Source organism: Saccopteryx leptura, chromosome 2, assembly GCF_036850995.1.
Source record: "Saccopteryx leptura isolate mSacLep1 chromosome 2, mSacLep1_pri_phased_curated, whole genome shotgun sequence".
Lineage (NCBI taxonomy): Eukaryota > Metazoa > Chordata > Mammalia > Chiroptera > Emballonuridae > Saccopteryx > Saccopteryx leptura.
This window is the reverse complement of record NC_089504.1, coordinates 179754595-179773712: the sequence shown is the minus strand read 5'-3', so window position 1 is coordinate 179773712 and position 19118 is coordinate 179754595. Positions and strand designations below refer to the sequence as shown.

General features: G+C 44.9%; 1 pseudogene; it reads left to right on the top strand.

Moving 5' to 3' along the window:
- The window catches only part of LOC136391706 (solute carrier family 22 member 13-like), a 53544-nt pseudogene that overhangs the window by 29796 nt on the left and 4630 nt on the right, over positions 1-19118 (top strand).

Sequence of the window (19118 nt, the reverse complement as noted above, 5' to 3'; positions counted from 1 at the left end):
TTGTTGAATGAAACAATCTTCTTCTTCTTTTTTTTTTGGAACAGAGATTATTTTATTTTATTTTTTTTTAAAGTCTGCAATGTCCCATTGGGCAGATATGAAAATCAAGGTTTAGAGAAATGAAATGACCTGCCCAAGGGCAAGGAGCTTCAGTCAGAACCAAGTTGTTCCAATCCAAGGCCCATGTTCTTAATCCCTCATCTTTTCCTTATCTTGAGTGTGGGGACAGCTGGTACAGGGGTAAGAGAAGGACTTTTGCAATCTTATTGGCTTCAGATCCTAGCCGCACTGGTGACTCCTGGTGGTCTTGGTAAGTCTTTATGTCTCTTGGCCTCAGTTTCCTCACCCATAACATGGGGGCCTCATTGCCCATTGTGTAAGATCATGGTGGGAATTTCTTTTTTAATTTTTATTGATTTTAATTTATGTGTTAACATGGATTCAAGTGTTCCACTCAATATAACCCTCACGCCCACCCCTGTGTCCCCCAGTATACCCCCTTTGCCCCCCTCCCCCTAACTCACTCCCCCCTTCCCTCTGGGATTTGCTGTCCTGTTATCTGTATCTGTGTTATGTATATATAGTTTCACTAATCCCTTCACCTTCTTGGATCCCATCCTTTCATCCCCCTTCTGACAGCTGTTCCTCTGTCCCTGTGATCCTGCCTCTGCCTCTATTCCGTTCCTCAGTTCACTTTGTTCATTAGATTCCACATATAAGTGAGATCATATGATATTTGTTTTTCTCTGACTGGCTTATTTCACTTAGCATAATAGACTCCAGGTCCATCCATGTTGTCGCAAAAGGTAAGATTTCCTTCTGTTTCACGGTCATGTAGTATTCCACTGTGTATATGTACCACTGCTTTTTAATCCACTTATCCACTGACAGACACTTGGGCTGTTTCCAGCTCGTGGCTATTATAAACAATGCTGCAATAAACATGGGAGTACATTTCTTCTTTTCAATCAGTGATTTGGTGTTCTTAGGATATATTCCTAATAGTGGGATAGCTGGGTCAAAAAGCAGTTCCATTTTTAATTTTTTGAGAAAACTCCATACAGTTTTCCACAGTGGTTGCACAAGTCTGCATTCCTACCAGCAGTGCAGGAGGGTTCTCTTTTCTCCACAACCTCACCAGCATTTATTGTGCATTGTTTTGATAATGAACGCCATTCTGACAGGTGTGAGGTGGTATTGAATTGTGGTTTTAATTTGCATTTCTTTGATGATTAGTGATGTTGAACATTTTTTCATATGCCTATTGGCCATCTGTATGTCCTCTTTGGAGAAGTGTCTATTCAGTTCTTTTGCCCATTTTTTAATTGGATTGTTTACCTTCCTGGTGTTGAGTTTTAGAAGTTCTTTATAACTTCTAAAAGAAGTTATTAACTCCTTATCAGATGTATTGGCGAATATGTTTTCCCATTGTGTGGGTTGTCTTTTTATTTTGTTCATGGTGTCCTTTGCTGTACAAAAGCTTTTTAATTTGATATAGTTCAATTTGTTTATTTTGTCCTTTATTTCACTTGCTCATAGAGCTAAATCAGCAAAAATATTGCTACAAGAGATATCAGAGAGTTTACTGCCTATGTTTTCTTTCATGATGTTTATTGTTTCGCAGCTTACATTAAAGTCTTTCATCCATTTGGAGTTTATTTTTGTGAATGGTGTAAGTTGATAGTCTAGTTTCATTTTTTTGCATGTACTTGTCCAATTTTCCCAACACCATTTATTAAAGAGACTGTCTTTACTCTACTGTATGCTCTTACCTCCTTTGTCAAATATCAATTGACCATAAAGGCTGGGTTTATTTCTGGGTTCTCTGTTCTGTTCCATTGATCTGCATGCCTGTTCTTATGCCAGTACCAGGCTGTTTTGAGTACAATGGCCTTGTAGTATAACTATCAGGATGTGTGATGCCTCCCACTTTATTCTTCATTTTCAAGATTGCTAAGGTTATTCATGTTCTTTTTTGGTTCCATATAAATTTTTGAAATGTTTGTTCTATGTCTTTGAAGTATGCTATTGGTATTTTAATAGGAAGTGCATTGAATTTATAGATTGCTTTGGGTAATATAGACATGTTAATGATAATTATTCTTCCTATCCCATGAATACAGTATATGCTTTCACTTGTGTGTATCTTCCTTGATTTCTTTTTTCAATGTCTTATAATTTTCTGAGTGCAAGTCTTTTACCTCCTTGATTAAATTTACTCCTAGGTACTTTATTTTTTGTTGTTGTTGCAATAGTGAAGGGGATTGTTTCCTTAATTTCTCCTTTAGATAGATTATAGCTGGTCTATTAAAATGCCACTAATTTCTGAATATTAATTTTATATCCTGTCACCTTGTCAAATTTATTTATCAGCTCTAGTAGTTGTTTGACTGAGACTTTAGGGTTTTCTATGTACCATATCATGTCATCAGCAAATAATGATAATCATAACATAAAATTTACATCCTGACCATTTTTATATTTATTGTTCAATGGCATTAAGTACATTCTCAAAGCTGTGCAGCCATCACCTCAACCCATCTCTTGCATTCTTATCTAGCAAAACTGGAACTCTGTCCCCATTAAAAATAACTCCCCCTCCACCCCTCCCCCCAGCCCTTGGCAACCACCATTTTACTTTCTGTCTCTATGAATTTGACAACTCTAGGTGCCCCATATAAGTGGAATCAAACATTTGTCACTTAGTGTCTGGCTAATATTCATGTAGCATGATATCTTCAAGGTTCATTCATGTTGCATGTGCCAGAATTTCCTTCCTTTTAAAGGCTGAATAATATTTTGTTATGTGTGTATGTCACATTGTTTTTCGATATATCTGTTGACAGACATTTGGGTTGTTTGTATGTTTTGGCTATTATGAATTAATGCTGCTATGAAGATGGGTGTGTATATATCTAAGAAGTGGAATTGCTGGATCATGTGGTAATTCTGCTTAATTTAGAAAGAATTACCATATTGTTTCTCATAACAACTGTACCATTTTACATTCCACCAGCAATGTCCAAGGTTTCCAATTTTCCCATATTTCTTGCCAACACTTGTTATTTTCCATTTGTTTGTATAATAATGAGTATCTTAATAAGTGTGAATTGATATCTCATTATGGTTTTGATTTACATTGGCAATGGATAGGTTTTAGCAATTTCCCAGGAGGTGCCAGTGAGCACCAGAGTTGAGAGCCACTGAGTTAATGGTTATCATTTATTAAGCATGTGCACATGTTTAGTAAAGAAAGGTTGTTTAGCCTGACCAGGAGGTGGCGCAGTGGATAGAGCATCAGACTGGGATGCGGAAGAACCCAGGTTCGAGACCCCGAGGTCGCCAGCTTGAGCGCGGGCTCATCTGGTTTGAACAAAAGCTCACCAGCTTGGACCCAAGGTCACTGGCTGGAGCAAGGGGTTACTTGGTCTGCTGAAGGCCCACAGTCAAGGCACATTTGAGAAAGCAATCAATGAACAACTAAGGTGTCGCAACGAAAAACTGATGATTGATACTTCTCATCTCTCTCCATTCCTGTCTGTCTGTCCCTATCTATCCCTCTCTCTGACTCTCTCTCTGTCTCTGTAAAAAAGAGAAAAAAAAAAGGTTGTTTAATTCTAAATAATCATAGTTATGCCCCTTTAAATAAAGTTTAGTAGTTATTTTATATTCATTAATTCAAATAAAACTCAAGCTGATGTGTTTTAAGAGGGGCAGAAAACTAGAACGCATTTTATTTACACCTTCCATTCCTAAGTGCCAACACTTAGTATGTGAATATGACAATACTGCCATCTTGTGGGAAGTTCAAATGTGGCCATTTACAACTATAGCAAGATAATACTAAAGCAAGGATTATGCAAATTTTGTACACAGGACTGTCTAGAAAAGATCCACTTTTGGTCAAAGGGAATAAAAAAGTCATGCTCTAGCAAAGTAATTCATACTACTGGAGGCCAAAGTCAGAATCCTGCCCCCACCCTCAGTTGACAGAGACGATGGTAGATACAGTCCTTTGTCATTCTCAGATGACACAACTGTTCAGAGGGAAAACGGAGGCTGGAGCCACTGGGGCATTGGCAGAAGGGCTAATTATCCCAGCAACCTGCTCTCACCCAGCCCTCAAAGACAAGGAGGAAAAATCTGAGCTTAGGATGCATACCCTAATTGTCTTAAGTTTTAGAAGGTCTAGAATAGGCAGGAATCTTTCTTTCTCTGTCCTTACCCTTCTCCTCCTTCTTCATAACTACTTTATTGAGATACAATTAATATATTTAAAGTGTGCAGTGTTATTTTAGTATATTCATAGAGTTGTGCAATCACTGCCACACTTTTAGAATACTCCTATCACCCCCAAAGAAACCCCAACTCCTGCACGCCAGGCCGACGCTCTACCACTGAGCTAACTGGCCAGGGTCTTTTGTGAATAACTTTCACTTACATTTTCAAGTTTTATCCGTATTTTAACATACACTAATACTTTATTTCTTTTTATTGATGAATATTATTTCATGGTATGCATATGTTATATTTAAATTACCCATTCATTAGCTGATAGATTAGGGGTATTTTCCTTCACTTTTTGGCTATTTTGAATAATGCTGCTATGAACACTGTGTAAAAGATTTTGTGTGAACATTTTTTTAATTAAGAATATTTTATTGTTTTTTAGAGAAAGAGAGATTTTATTGTGTTTTAGAGAGAGAGAAACATTGATTTGTTGATCCCCTTATTTCTGCATTCATTTGTTGACTCTTGTATGTGCCCTCTCCAGGGATTAAACCCACAACCTTGGCTTAGCAGCATGATGCTCTAGCACAGGGGTCGGGAACCTATGACTTGCGAACCATGATGGCTGCATCTGGCTCGCAGACAAATCTTTAATAAAAAAAATAATAACATTAAAAATATAAAACATTCTCATGTATTACAATCCATTCATTTCCTACTGATCATGTTCATGGTTGTGGGTGGCTGGAGCCAATCACAGCTGTCCTCCGGGACAACACCAAATTTTTATTGGATAATGTGTAACATACACGGGTCATTGTATGGCTCTCATGGAATTATATTTTAAAATATGTGGCGTTCATGGCTCTCTCAGCCAAAAAGGTTCCCGACCCCTGCTATAGCTTATGTCTAGGGTCTGTGGCTTCCAAGGGGCCAGCTCTCATGGACACTTGCGCTGAATTCTGGAGAGTGTCCCTGTTGGTTCTGGGTCCTGTGGCCACACATCCCACTTCCCTTGTGACTAGACAGAAAGACCACAGAAGTGGAGGAAGGAAACCCGGGCACCGCACTCCCTGGATTCCTGGCGGAAAATGCGCCTCCCTAGCCATGGCTTTTCATAGGGCCTGTTGCTCTCTGTCTCTGTTGAACTTGACAGTTTTATGGCCTGTCAGAAACTGCAGGGTGAGATGCCACTGCCATTGCTGGGCATCCTGCTCAGAGTTTCCACGCTCCTCCCAGTTTAAAACTCTTCGTGTGTATGTGTGTGTGTGTGTGTAGTATTCAGTTGCTTAGGGCAGTGGTCGGTAAAGCGCAGCTTGCCAGCCATATGCGGCTCTTTGGCCCCTTGAGTGTGGCTCTTCCACAAAATACCACGTGTGGGCACACAGGTATGCAGGGCGGTGTGGGTCGGTAGGGAGACGGGAGATGAGGAGCAGGCAGCGGGGATACACAGCGCGGGGGAGGCGTGCGCGATTCATGCACGAGTTGAGTGAGCCAGTCAGTCAGCAGTATCATGTGCAGTGGTTAGTGCTAGCCGCGTCCGCAAATCGCACTCAGGTGACAAAAGTACCTACTCAAAGCATAAAGTTACCTGTATTTTTCCAACCAGCTGCAAATCCTACAGGTGTTTTTGTCATCAATTTAAGAATTATAATTATTGCCCTGGCCGGTTGGCTCAGTGGTAGAGCGTCGGCCTGGCGTGTGGAAGTCCCGGGTTCGATTCCCGGCCAGGGCACACAGGAGAGGCGCCCATCTACTTCTCCACCCCTCCCTCTCTCCTTCCTCTCTGTCTCTCTCTTCCCCTCCCGCAGCCAAGGCTCCATTGGAGCGAAGATGGCCCGGGCGCTGGGGATGGCTCCTTGGCCTCTGCCCCAGGTGCTGGAGAGGCTCTGGTCACAACAGAGCGATGCCCCGGAGGGGCAGAGCATCGCCCCCTGGTGGGCAGAGCGTCGCCCCCTGGTGGGCGTGCCGGGTGGATCCCGGTCGGGCGCATGCGGGAGTCTGTCTGTTTCTCCCCGTTTCCAGCTTCAGAAAAATACAAAAAAAAAGAAAAAAAAAGTTTCTGTTTCTGTCTCCCCCTTTCTCTCTAAAAAAAAAAGAAAAAAAAAGAATTATAATTATTTTGTGTTGGTGGCAAAATAATTTTGAGGACGTTTATAGCAAAGGCCAGCTTAGGAGTATCCTAGTTAAGTTAATAACAATGTACCTACCTATATATTTAAGATTTAAAAATTTGGCTCTCAAAAGAAATTTCAATCGTTGTACTGTTGATATTTGGCTCTGTTGACTAATGAGTTTGCCGACCACTAGGCTAAGGTGGTCCTTGCGCGGAGTTAATAGTAAATATACAGGCTGGGTCCCTCCACCTCTCCTGACTTGTCCTCCTTGGCTTAGCATGGGCTGTTGCTAGAAGGGACTCTGCTGTCCCTTTGGGTATCAAAATGACTCTCAGAATTTGAGTTATGTTAAGATGACAGGGGGAGGGGAAGGGGGTGTGCTGTGTCCTTTATAATGTTTGGTAAAGCTCTGTTCTGTGTGCTGGGCCTGAGGTTTTCTTCGTTCTTGTGATGCCCCTGTAGATCAAATAGTCAGTTAAACACCAGCCATTCTGCAAGACAGAGCGGACTGTTTATTTCATCATGTCTCTCCTTGACAGTGAGCCGAGGTGTGAAGGTGGAGCTGGTTTAAACATTAATGCAGCTGTTACCACAGCCAAGGAGAGCAGGTAACACAGGGCCAAGAGTCACAGCTCTCTGATGGCCTCAGGCTGAGGATGTAGTGACCAATTTTCCCAGGTCCTGGCTGAAATAGGTCGCTTCCAGCTACAGCTGTTGGTGCTGCTGAGTGTCTCCAACTTCCTGCATGCCTTCTACATGTTTGGCCAGGTCTTCATGGTCCTGGATGAGAGACTCACTATTGTTCAGTGGCCTGGATCAAGAACCACACCTTGAACCTGATGATGCTGAGTAGCTGTCCCTGACTGTGCCTCTGGATGACGCAAGCAACCCTGAACCCTGCATCATGTTCCGGCCGCCCCCTGACAACGCCAGCCTGGAGGACATCCTTGCGCACCGCTTCAATGAGACACAGCCTTGTGACAGGGGCTGGGACTATTCTGAAGGCAGGCCTCTGTCCCTAAAGAAGAGGTAGGCTGCCTTTTTGGGATGTCCCCTTGTTTGAGGTCTGTCAGTCCCTCTGCCTTATGCTCTGCTGGAAGTCACTGGGGTCGCTGCCTTGGTCTCGCCCCTGTGCCCAAATGACTGTGACCACTGTTACACCTGTTTGTCCTTTTGCCAGTCATCCTGCTTCTCTTTGTCCTCTGCCTCTAGGCCCGTCTACCTCTCTATCCATTTTCTCTCCTGGGCTTTCTTGCCTGTCTGTCCATTCATCTTTGCCTGTCCCTTTGTCTGTCCTTCTGCCTTCCTTCCTGTCCCCTCCTGTTTTTCTGTCTTGATGCCTTTCCATGTTGTCATCTGTCTGTCCATTTAACTCTGTGTTTCATTCAGTCTGTGCTGCGTGGATACCTCCTTCCCAACCTCCCTGTGTTCTCCCTCTCTAGTGCTCTTTCCCTGTCCACACAGCTGCCTTTCTGTTCACTTGACTTGGCCTTCCTACCCTTTTTTTTTTTTTTTTTGTATTTTTCTGAAGCCAGAAACTGGGAGGCAGTCAGACAGACTCCCGCATGCACCCAAACGGGATCCACCCGGCATGCCTACCAGGGGGCGATGCTCTGCCCATCTGGGGCATCGCTCTGTTGCAACCAGAGCCATTCTAGCCTCTGAGGCAGAGGCCATAGAGCCATCCTCAGTGCCCGGGCAAACTTTGCTCCAATGGAGCCTCAGCTGCGAGAGGGGAAGAGAGAGACAGAGAGGAAGGATAGGGGGAGGAGTGGAGAAGCAGATGGGCACTTCTCCTGTGTGCCCTGGCCGGGAATTGAACCTGGGACTCCTGCATGCCAGGCCGACGCTCTACCACTGAGCCAACAGGCCAGGGCCAGCCTACCTACATTTTAGCTTCTCTCTCTCCGTCTCCACCTCTAGCACTGGTCTCTAGGACTGCCCATGACTCTAGGGCTTGTCCTGCTGAACACTGATCATTTGCTCTTGTTCATTCATTCTCTTGGAGGCACCAAGACAGAGAAGCAGAGAGATTTCCCCCTCCAGCCGGCTCCGGTGGAACAGAACCTCGGAGAAGATCTAGACCCCCAATGGTGGGAGGAGGCTCGCAGTGGGGCCAGGACTTTGCCAGGGTGGCCTCATAGGCTGGCCGTGGAGTGGGACTGGCATGGCTCCTGCTGCCCCATTCCCTGCAGGAGTGACCATGGGCGTTCTCGAGAGGGGCTGTGCAGCGCCTGCCTTTACGGTGACAGGTCCCAAGCCTTGTGGAGAGGGCCATCTGGAGTACAGAGATTAAACATTTCTTTTTACCCTCATGGGTAAAAACGTTATTCTTTCCTAGGAGCTCTCAGAGGATAATGTTTTAACAGAAAGCAAACGTTTCGCTTTTAACGTGTGACGGTCAACCAGTTTCTAACAGGCGTCCCTAAACTACGGCCTGCGGGCCGCATGCGGCCCCCTGAGGCCATTTATCCAGCCCCCCACTGCACTTCTGAAAGGGGCACCTCTTTCATTGGTGGTCAGTGAGAGGAGTACTGTATGTGGTGGCCCTCCAATGGTCTGAGGGACAGTGAACTGGCCCCCTGTGTAAAAAGTTTGAGGACCCCTGCTGAGAATACATTTTATTGTCTTTGTCCTGTCACCGTGTTCCACCCCACTGGGAGAGAAGGGACCTGTGAGCTCTCCAGCCTCTGGATCTAGGCCAGCCTAGCCCAGTCTGACCCTCCCTGGCCTCTCAGCATCCAGCCTTCACTGGCCTCAGAGCTGGGGGGGCGGTGCCTGCCTCTACAATGCTTGTGAACTCTGCCAGCCTGGCCTAATACCACCCCCCTTACAGCAGCCCAGGAAAACATCCAGATTGCTGGAAGCCACCTACCCGTCGTTCACAGCCTGTGCAGGACTGTTCGTGTATTCTGTTCAACCAAAGGCCCCCAAGTATTAACTGTACAGGGAACAGTCAGAGGCGGGGGCCCCCTGCTCCCTTTCTGTGACTCCCCCCGATGGGCAGGGGAGATCTGGGTTCCTCATACGGAGAGGAGGGGCAGGGTGGATGCTAGGCTGGAAGTTGCTTCCTCCTGAAGAGGAGACGGTAGACACCACTATGTGAGCTGGGCCCCAGGACCAGAAGAATGAAGACAGAGAGAGGGAAGTCCTAGGCCCACAGGACAGCAAAGGAAAGGCAGCAGCAGGAAGCAGGCGACATGCCCGGGAAGCAGCAGGGACTTGGTGTGTCTGGATTCAGCGAGGGCAGGCGTGTGGGACTCGACGAGGATGCTCTGAGGATTTAGGGGCTCTCTTTCTCTCCTCAGTCACCATCCTCCACTGTGCCAGCTGTGGGTTTGGGCTGTGGACTTCTTGCCCTTCTCTGACCTACTCCCTCCCACCACACTCCTGCCAAGGATTGTGAATCCCAGGGGAGGAAACGATTTGGTGCTTTGGGCCCTGCACCACTTGAAACCCCTACCTCGGTTCCCGAAAAGAGCGAGTCTGGTGTGAGATCCTCGCCTCTGTTTCTGTCTGCAAGGAGGGGCTGAGTGGCACTGACAGAGGATCCTCTCTGAGCCGACATCAAGTTTCCTTCTTATAGCCAGCATCTTCATATTCAAACTGAAATACAGACAATCCTCACTCGAGAAGAAAAGAGCAGGTTTTCTTTTTTTTATAAATAAATTTTTATTATAATGGGGTGACATCAATAAATCAGGGTACATATATTCAAAGAAAACATTTCCAGGTTATCTTGTCATTTAGTTCTGTTGCATACCCATCACACAAAGAGAGATCATCCTCCGTCACCCTCTATCCAGTTTTCTTTGTACCCCTCCCCCTCCCCCTCCCCCTCTCCCTCCTTCCCTCCCCCCACCCCCCCGTAACCACCCCACTCCTGTCCATGTCTCTTAGTCTCGTTTTTTATGTCCCACCAATGTATGGAATCCTGCAGTTCTTGTTTTTTTCTGATTCACTTATTTCACTCTGCATACTGTTATCAAGATTCCACCATTCTGCTGTAAGTGATCCGATGTCATCATTTCTTCTAGCTGAATAGTATACCATGGTGTATATGTGCCCCATCTTCTTTATCCAGTCTTCTATTTTTTTTACAATGATTAAAAGCCTTTAAGCAAACTCTTGGCCAATACAGCAAGAATCCATAAAAGAGTAGTGTCCTTAACATGTTCACCAAGTCCAAGTTGGCCCCATCACCATGCCAAATCCCTGAAAAATGCAACCCAACCACAGTTCAGTCTGTTAGGAGCTGTCACAGGGAGCAGGAGTCCAGAAAAGTCCACATCCAGGAAAAGTCCTCATGGCACTGGAATTGTTGTCACCATTCTATACTTTGCAGCTCATGTCCAAGTCCCAATGACCGCTGCTTCTAGCTGGTAATGATTCAGGTAGACTGGAAAAGCCATTTGCAGCATGCGTAGATATGGAGCTTCTGTTCTCCTCTGCCTGGAGAGATGAGACCAGGTTGCTCTTCCCTGGAGCTCTGCGACTGCTTTTTGGAAGAATTACCCTAGGCTCGTCCACAGTGTCGTAGATGGGGCCGACGGCCCTGGGCACCTTCAGCCTTCAGTGGCAAACTCCAGCATTCTGGGCAAGGTTAGGTCATAGGTGGCTGGAGCAGGGCTGGAAGAGACTGAACCCTCCCTTAGAGGAGCAAGGGGGAAGCCTACCTTCCAGTGTCCCTGTTTCCTTACAGCAGAGGCATGTAAGCCTGGCAGGCTTTAGCTCAATGACCTTCCTTTCCACTATTGAAGCAGGACCCAGATGGCATCCTGTGAGACCCCTTTGGGGCATTGGAGCCTTTAAGGGTGTATCCTAAAAGCTGGTAGCCTAAAAGCCCCTGATCTCAATTGGGCTTTTTCTGCCTCTAGGTATCTTAAAAGCCATGCTCAGAAGATCTCGCTGAGGGGTTTGAGGATCCCCATCCGCCTATATAAATCTTTTCCATATATCTGGAGCTATTTGGAAAAAGACAAAACAGTGTTATTAGCTGGATCTAATAAAGAAGGTAGTAGTTTGCAGGCAAAAAAGATTTGGTGTCTCCTGTTCATCAGCATTCAAAAGAAATGTAAATTTTTTTTTTTAAGTAAAAAGCATGATACGGTAGACCCGTAGGAGTTCCAGGATATGACTACCCCCTTTAAAATTTTTTTTTTTAAATTGACCTTAAAATGTTTGCTGAGTACACTTTAATAATACTTTAACTTTAAAGATTGTAAGCATGACAAAATACAGTAAATGCTTTTGCTCCATATGCAGGAGCATTTTCAGTTTAGCCAATTTAGGAAATCCAATAATAGAACAATGCATACAGACAATGAGCTATAACATGCTTAGCAGCCTCTCCTGTTCTGACAGAGGTTACTATAGATCCGGAATATGTATCTACTGTAATGTGACTGTTTGCCAAATAAAGGTATATGAGTAACATCCATCTACCAAAGTTGTCCTGGTAGGGGTCCTTGAGGGTTAACTCCAAATGAAGGGGCAGTATAGGACCCCTTGGACAGGATTTCCCAATCTGCCGTGCTGCTTCCCGGGAAAGTTGAAACTGTTTACACCGGGCTGCAGCGTTCTGGTGATGAATAGTATGAGACTGACTTGCTCGGTCTGTCATGGTTGCTCCATATAATTTTCTTTTGGGTAGCTTGATCAACAAGGGCATTCCTAGGCCCTGGCTGGTTGGCTCAGTGGTAGAGCATTGGCCTGGTGTGCAAGATTCCCAGGTTCGATTCCCAGTCAGAGCACACAGAAGAAGCGCCCATCTACTTCTCCACCCCTCCCCCTCTCCTTCCTCTCTGTCTCTCTCTTCCCCTCCCGCAGCCAAGGCTCCACCAGAGCAAAGCCCCCCCCACCCTGGGCACTAAGGATGGCCCCATGGCCTCTGCCTCAGGCACTAGAATGGCTCTGGTTGCAACAGAGCAACACCCCAGATGAGCAGAGCATTCCCCCCCGGTAGGCATGCCAGGCGGATCCCGGTCAGGCGCATATGGGAGTCTGTCTGACTGCCTCCCCATTTCCATCTTCAGAAAAATACCAAAAAAAATATAAATAAATAAATAAAAGAAAAAATACAACAACAACAAAAAAAAAAAAAAAAGAAAGAAAAGAAAAGAAAAAAAAAGGGCATTCCCTTGTGCTAAAGCTCCAGGGAGCATGGAGTGAGCTTGAGTATGTCCTATGAAACATGGAGCTCTATGTTGACATATAAGTCTTTGAAGAAGGAGGGACTGCTGAAATAGTTCATCAGCATTTGTCCCTAAGACGGCAGTCTTTTTTTTTTTTAATGGTCAATATTTTTATTTTTTATTTTTTAAATTTATTTATTAAATTTAATGCAGTGACATTGATAAATCAGGGTACATATGTTGAGAGAAAACATCTCTAGATTATTTTGACATTTGATTGTGCTGTATACCCCTCCCCCAAAGTTAAATTGTCTTCTGTCACCTTCTATCTGGTTTTCTTTGTGTCCCTCCCCTCTCCCAACCCCTTTCTCCTTCTTCACCCCATCCCCCCTACCCCCACCCCCCACCCCTGTTGCCATCACATTCTTGTTTATGTCTCTGAGTCTCATTTTTATGTCCCTTCTATGTATGGATTCATATAGTTCTTAGTTTTTTTTCTGATTTACTTATTTCACTCTGTATAATGTTATCAAGGTCCATCCATGTTATTGTAAATGATCCGATGTCATCATTTCTTATGGCTGAGTAGTATTCCATAGTATATATGTACCAAAGCTTTTTAATCCACTTGTCCTCTGACGGACACTTGGGCTGTTTCCAGATCTTCGCTATTGTGAACAATGCTGCCACAAACATGGGGATGCATTTCTCCTTTTGGAGCCTTTCTATGGTGTCCTTGGGGTATATTCCTAAAAGTGGGGTAGCTGGTAGTGGGGTAGTTTTTTGAGGAATCTCCATACTGTTTTCCACAGTGGCTGCACCAGTCTGCATTCCCACCAGCAGTGCAGGAGGGTTCCCTTTTCTCCACATCCTCGCCAGCACTTATTCTGTGTTGTTTTGTTGATAAGCACCATTCTGACTGGTGTGAGGTGATATCTCATTGTGGTTTTAATATGCATTTCTCTAATCATTAGTGATGTTGAGCATTTTTTCATATGCCTATTGACCATCTGTATGTCCTCTTTGGAGAAGTGTCTATTCATCTCTTTTGCCCATTTTTGGATTGGGTTGTTTGTCTTTCTGGTGTTGAGTTTTACAAGTTCTTTATAAATTTTGGTTATTAACCCCTTATCAGACATATTGTCAAATATGTTCTCCCATTGTGTAGTTTGTCTTTTTATTCTGTTCTTGTTGTCTTTAGCTGTGCAAAATCTTTTTAGTTTGATATAGTCCCATTTGTTTATCCTGTCTTATTTCACTTCCCCGTGGAGATAAATCAGCAAATATATTGCTGCGAGAGATGTCTGAGAGCTTACTGCCTATGTTTTCTTCTAAGATGCTTATGGTTTCACGGCCTACATTTAAGTCTTTTATCCATTTTGAGTTTACTTTTGTGAGTGGTGTAAGCTGGTGATCTAGTTTCATTTTTTTGCAGGTAGCTGTCCAATTTTCCCAACACCATTTGTTAAAGAGGCTGTCTTTACTCCATTGTATTTCCTTACCTCCTTTGTCAAATATCAGTTGTCCATAGAACTGTGGGTTTATTTCTGGGTTCTCTGTTCTGTTCCATTGATCTATATGCCTGTTCTTATGCCAGTACCAGGCTGTTTTGAGTACAATGATCTTGTAGTATAACTTGATATCAGGAAGTGTGATACCTCCCACTTTATTCTTCTTTTTTAAGATTGCTGAGGCTATTCGTGTTCTCTTTTGGTTCCATATAAATTTTTGGAATATGTGGTCTATATCTTTGAAGTATGTCATTGGCATTGCATTGAATTTATAGATTGCTTTGGGTAATATAGACATTTTAATGATGTTTATTCTTCCTAACCATGAGCACGGTATATGCTTCCACTTGTTTGTATCTTCCTTGATTTCTTTTATCAATGCTTTGTAATTTTCCGAGTACAAGTCTTTAGTCTCCTTGGTTAAGTTTATTCCTAGGTACTTTATTTTTTTGGTTGTAATTGTGAAGGGGATTGTTTCCTTAATTTCTCTTTCTGACTGTTCATTGTTGGTGTATAAAAATGCCTCTGATTTCTGAGTATTGATTTTATATCCTGCCACTTTGCTGAATTCATTTATCAGGTCCAGTAGCTTTTTGACTGAGACTTTAGGGTTTTCTATATACAATATCATATCATCTTCAAATAATGATAGTTTTACTTCTTCTTTTCCAACTTGAATGCCTTTTATTTCTTTTTCTTGTCTGATGGCTGTGGCTAGGACTTCCAGGACCATGTTGAATAAGAGTGGTGAAAGGGGGCACCCCTGCCTTGTTCTTGATCTTAAGGGGATTGCTTTTAATTTTTCCCCATTGAGTATGATGTTGACTGTGGGTTTCTCATAGATGGCTTTTATCATGTTGAGGTATGTTCCCTGTATTCCCACTTTGCTGAGAGTTTTGATCATGAATGGGTGCTGGATTTTATCAAATGCTTTTTCTGCATCTATTGAAATTATCATATGGTTTTTCTCTTTCTTTTTGTTTATGTGATGAATCACATTGATTGATTTACGAATATTGTACCAGCCTTGCCTCCCCAGAATAAATCCCACTTGATCGTGGTGTATGTTTTTTTCCATATATTGTTGAATCTGGTTTGCTAATATTTTGTTGAGGATTTTAGCATCTATATTCATCAGAGATATTGGCCTATAATTTTCTTTCTTTGTGTTGTCTTTGCCTGGTTTTGGAATCAGAATTATGCTCGCCTCATAAAAGGAGCTTGGAAGTCTTCCAAGTGAATTCCTTGAGTTTTTTTTTGTCTGTAAAGCTTTTTATTTCTCCTTCAATTTTAAATGATAGCCTTGCTGGATAAAGTAGTCTTGGTTGTAGGTTCTTGTTCTGCATTACTTTGAATATTTCTTGCCATTCCCTTCTGGCCTCAAGTGGTTTTGTTGAGAAGTCAGAAGTCATCCTTATGGGGGCTCCTTTGTAGGTGATAGTCTTTTTTTCTCTAGCAGCTTTTAATATTTTCTCTTTATCATTTAGCTTTGGTATTTTAATTATGATGTGTCTTGGTGTTGGTTTCTTTGAGTTTCTCCTTAATGGAGTTCTCTGTGCTTCCTGAACATGTGAAATGTTTTCCTGCCTTAATTTGGGGAAGTTTTCCGCTATGATATGTTTGAACAAAGTCTCTATCCCTTGTTCTTTCTCTTCTTCTTCAGGAATCCCTATGATGCGGATGTTATTTCTCTTCATGTTGTCACAGAGCTCTCTTAGAGTTTCCTCAGACTTTTTGAGTCTCTTTTCTTTTTTCTGCTCTGCTTCCATGCCTTTATTTATCATGTCCTCTAACTCGCTGATTCAATTCTCTGCTTCATCCATCCTGCTTTTAACTCCTTCCATTGTATTCTTTATTTCAGATATTGTATTTGTCATTTCTGACTGATTCTTTTTTATTATTTCAATGTCTTTTTTTTTTATTTGTTATCTCTTTATTTAGGTTTTCGTAATGGCCATCTATGATTGTTCTAATATCTTTGAGTATCCTAACAATCGTTATTTTAAACTCTGCATCTGGTAATTTGGTTATATCTGATTCACTTAGGTCCTTTCCTGGGGATTTCTCTTGGTTTATTTGTGTTGTATTGCTCTGCCTCCGCATTTTCTCTTCACAGGGAGTGGCTGTGTTCATGCGCTCGGGTGCACAAGCGTTGGTGGCCTTGGCCTTTGCCCCGCCCCCGTGTGTGACGTTATGCTCGGTCCTGAGGGCACTGGCGAGCACCTTTGCTGCGGGTCTCCGTCTGTTTCCGGGCTTTCGCCCTGCCCTTGCAGGAGGAACCCACTCAAAGAACAGCTGCTAGCCTTGGCTCTACCACCGGGCAGGACTGCGTGCCCAAGCTCAGCTCAGTAGTGGAACTCCGCCTCTTCTGGGCTTTTGGCTCCACCCCCGCGGGAGGAGCGGGCTACCAAGTCTGACGGCAAGCCTGGGTTGCACGGGCGGGGCAAGGCTGTGCTCATCTGCCCTTTCTCAGGGGCTGTTCTCCACCCTTTCCGGGGTTCCCGCCCTTCTCCCACAGGCTGGATTACAGGCTGCCGGCAGCTGAGCTTGACCGCTTTTGCACGTCCCCTTCTCCCCAGCCGGACAAGATTGAGCTCACACCTGAGCCCAGTGGTGGCCAGCCGGCTTCCGCCCCTGCCAGCAGAACTGCACTTTTGTCTCCCACTGCCGCCCGCCCTCCGGCACCCCTCAGCCGCTTGGGTGGGGGCGTTGCAGCTCGGACCCTAAGACTCACTACTGTAGACCCAAAAGCTCCCTCCTTCTATGCGACTCTGCTCTGAGTGCCACGGGGGAGCTTGTTTGGCTGCTCTCCTGCTTCCCTTTGCTGGTATTACTTTTTCTGGTGGAAATATTCACTTCAGCTTTGGGGAGTGACTCGTCCCAGGGGTTAGGGTGGCTATCTCCCAAAATGTTTCTCCCTGTGCCTCCTAGATTGCACTCTCTTCCTGTTACTCTGGTCCTCTCCTCTCTCCCCCCGTCCCTAGGAGCCCCGGGTGAGTGGTTGTGAAAGAGATGTTCTGCGTGGTCCCTTTAAGAAGGATCCTGGGTCTGAGATATCAGACTCTCTCACAAACAGTATCCTGACTTGTTTCCAGCTAAATACTGTCCTTATGCCTCTTCTGGGCTCTGGGGCTTTGTTCCTGGGGCTCAGGACCCTTTCCCCTCTCTGCTGAACTCACTTCCCGCCACGCGAGTCTCTCCCTGCTGCCGTTCGCTCCGGGGAGCTGGGCAGCCCTCTCCGCGTTTCCACTTTTCCTATCAGTCTCGGTGTGGCTTCTTCAGTGTTCCTTGGTTGAAGAGTCCTCTTAGTTTAGTCCAAAGTTGGTTTTTCCAGATGATAGTTCTTAAAATTAGTTTGTAATCCACTTTGGTTCTGGGAGGTAGATGTTGGTACGTCCGCCTACTCCAGCGCCATCTTGTCTCTCCTGAGCAGGTTTTCCATGTTGGTTGTGTGTTCTTGAAGGATGGAGTTCATTTCTCCTTCTCATCATACCTGTCTAACATTTCCTGGGTGCCCATCCTTGGTAATAGAAATGGTGAAATTCTGAATAGCGACAACAGGGTGCTTTGTCCTGGGACCAATGATGGGCCGAGTTAGGAGGGAAAGGGAAGCAGACAGAGCAGCCAGCTCTAGGGTCTGGAGGTGTGAACATGCCTGGCATGTCTGAGGAGTGCCAACATACAAAAGCGGTTGGGACATAGGCAAAGGCCACCTCCTCAAAGGTCTTAGATACACTGCTGAGGAATATGGGGTTTCTTCGAGAGACCAAAGGGAGCCACTCAAGGTTTTGGAACAGGGGAGGCAATGTGATGAGGTGTGCTCCAAGAAGGGGGGCAGAGTTCTGTGGGTCACCGTGGCAGGTCCCAGACAGAACCGTCCCATCCCCCATGGGTGTTCGGGCAGGGGAGGTGGATGGCTGGCATCCTAAGGGGGAGCCTGTTTCATCTCCGTGACACGACCACATGAGTTTGGGTACGTACATCTTGGCATGTCTCCAAGCCACAGTATTTGCTCCTGCACAGTGGAAATGATAAGCCTTCATGGGGTTAGAATGATGATTTGATAAGAGGTATATGAACTACAGGGAGGGAGTGAGCAGCGGTCACTGAGCAGGGATGCCAGGATTGGAGTCATCCAGTGGCTTGGCACCCATGCCTCCAGATCACTATAGCCCTTGTGTCTAAGAAATCTCACCAGCTGTGAGTTTCATGAGCACACGGGTAGTGCACCCTCAGCTGAACTAACATTCACTGAGAGCTTCCTAGGATGCTACTGTGCAAAGAGTGTTAGGTGATTTAATTCCTTGAATCCCACCAGGCGATACTGTGGAGTATATTTTACCGCCATTTTGTACATTGGAAAATAAGACACCGATGGATTGGCTAACAGGCTTGAAGACACACACGGTCCCGCAGTTCTGGCTGCAGAGGCGGCGGCAGCAGGCTCTTATTTGTTATCATTTATTCTAAATAGCATCGAACTACACAGGCGATCTGCGGCTGCTAAACCAACACCTAACTGGAAAGAATTGGGTGGGACATTTACGTCCAGTCCTGCCCTGCTTTGCTCCCCAGGGTGCTCTGTAACTGACGGGGATCGGTTTGTAGGCTCGCTGTAGGGATTAGTTGATCAGTCAGTCATTCAGTCAGTCAGGCAGCAAACCTATTCTAGCTTTCCCTCAGTCTCATCCTCGTCAGGGGAGGCAGAGATGTCTGAACACCACCGACATCCTTCTGTGGGATTTAGGATTAGCTGTCTAACTCTCTTTTCTTAGGGGAATAGTAATGAGTCAAGGATTGTTGTCAGAATCATATGAGACATTGTATGTAAAGCCCTGGTCATAGGACCCAACACAGATTAAGCACTGAAAAGGCATTCCTTAGTCATTGTTGTGAAGCTATCTCTATGACCTCTGGAGGACAGCTCACGTGTCATGGTCCCCACAAACATTTGTGTATGCAGCTGAGCTGCGTGCAGGGGTCACAACTCCCTGAGGGGCCACAAACCAGTGAGGTTAGGGGTGATCTCATGAACTCACTGTGTGGGCACATGCAGTAGACCTGTGCACAGAGTTCTGTCCACACGAATATTTCTCCCAGGGGTTTCCCAGGCTGTCAACGTTCTC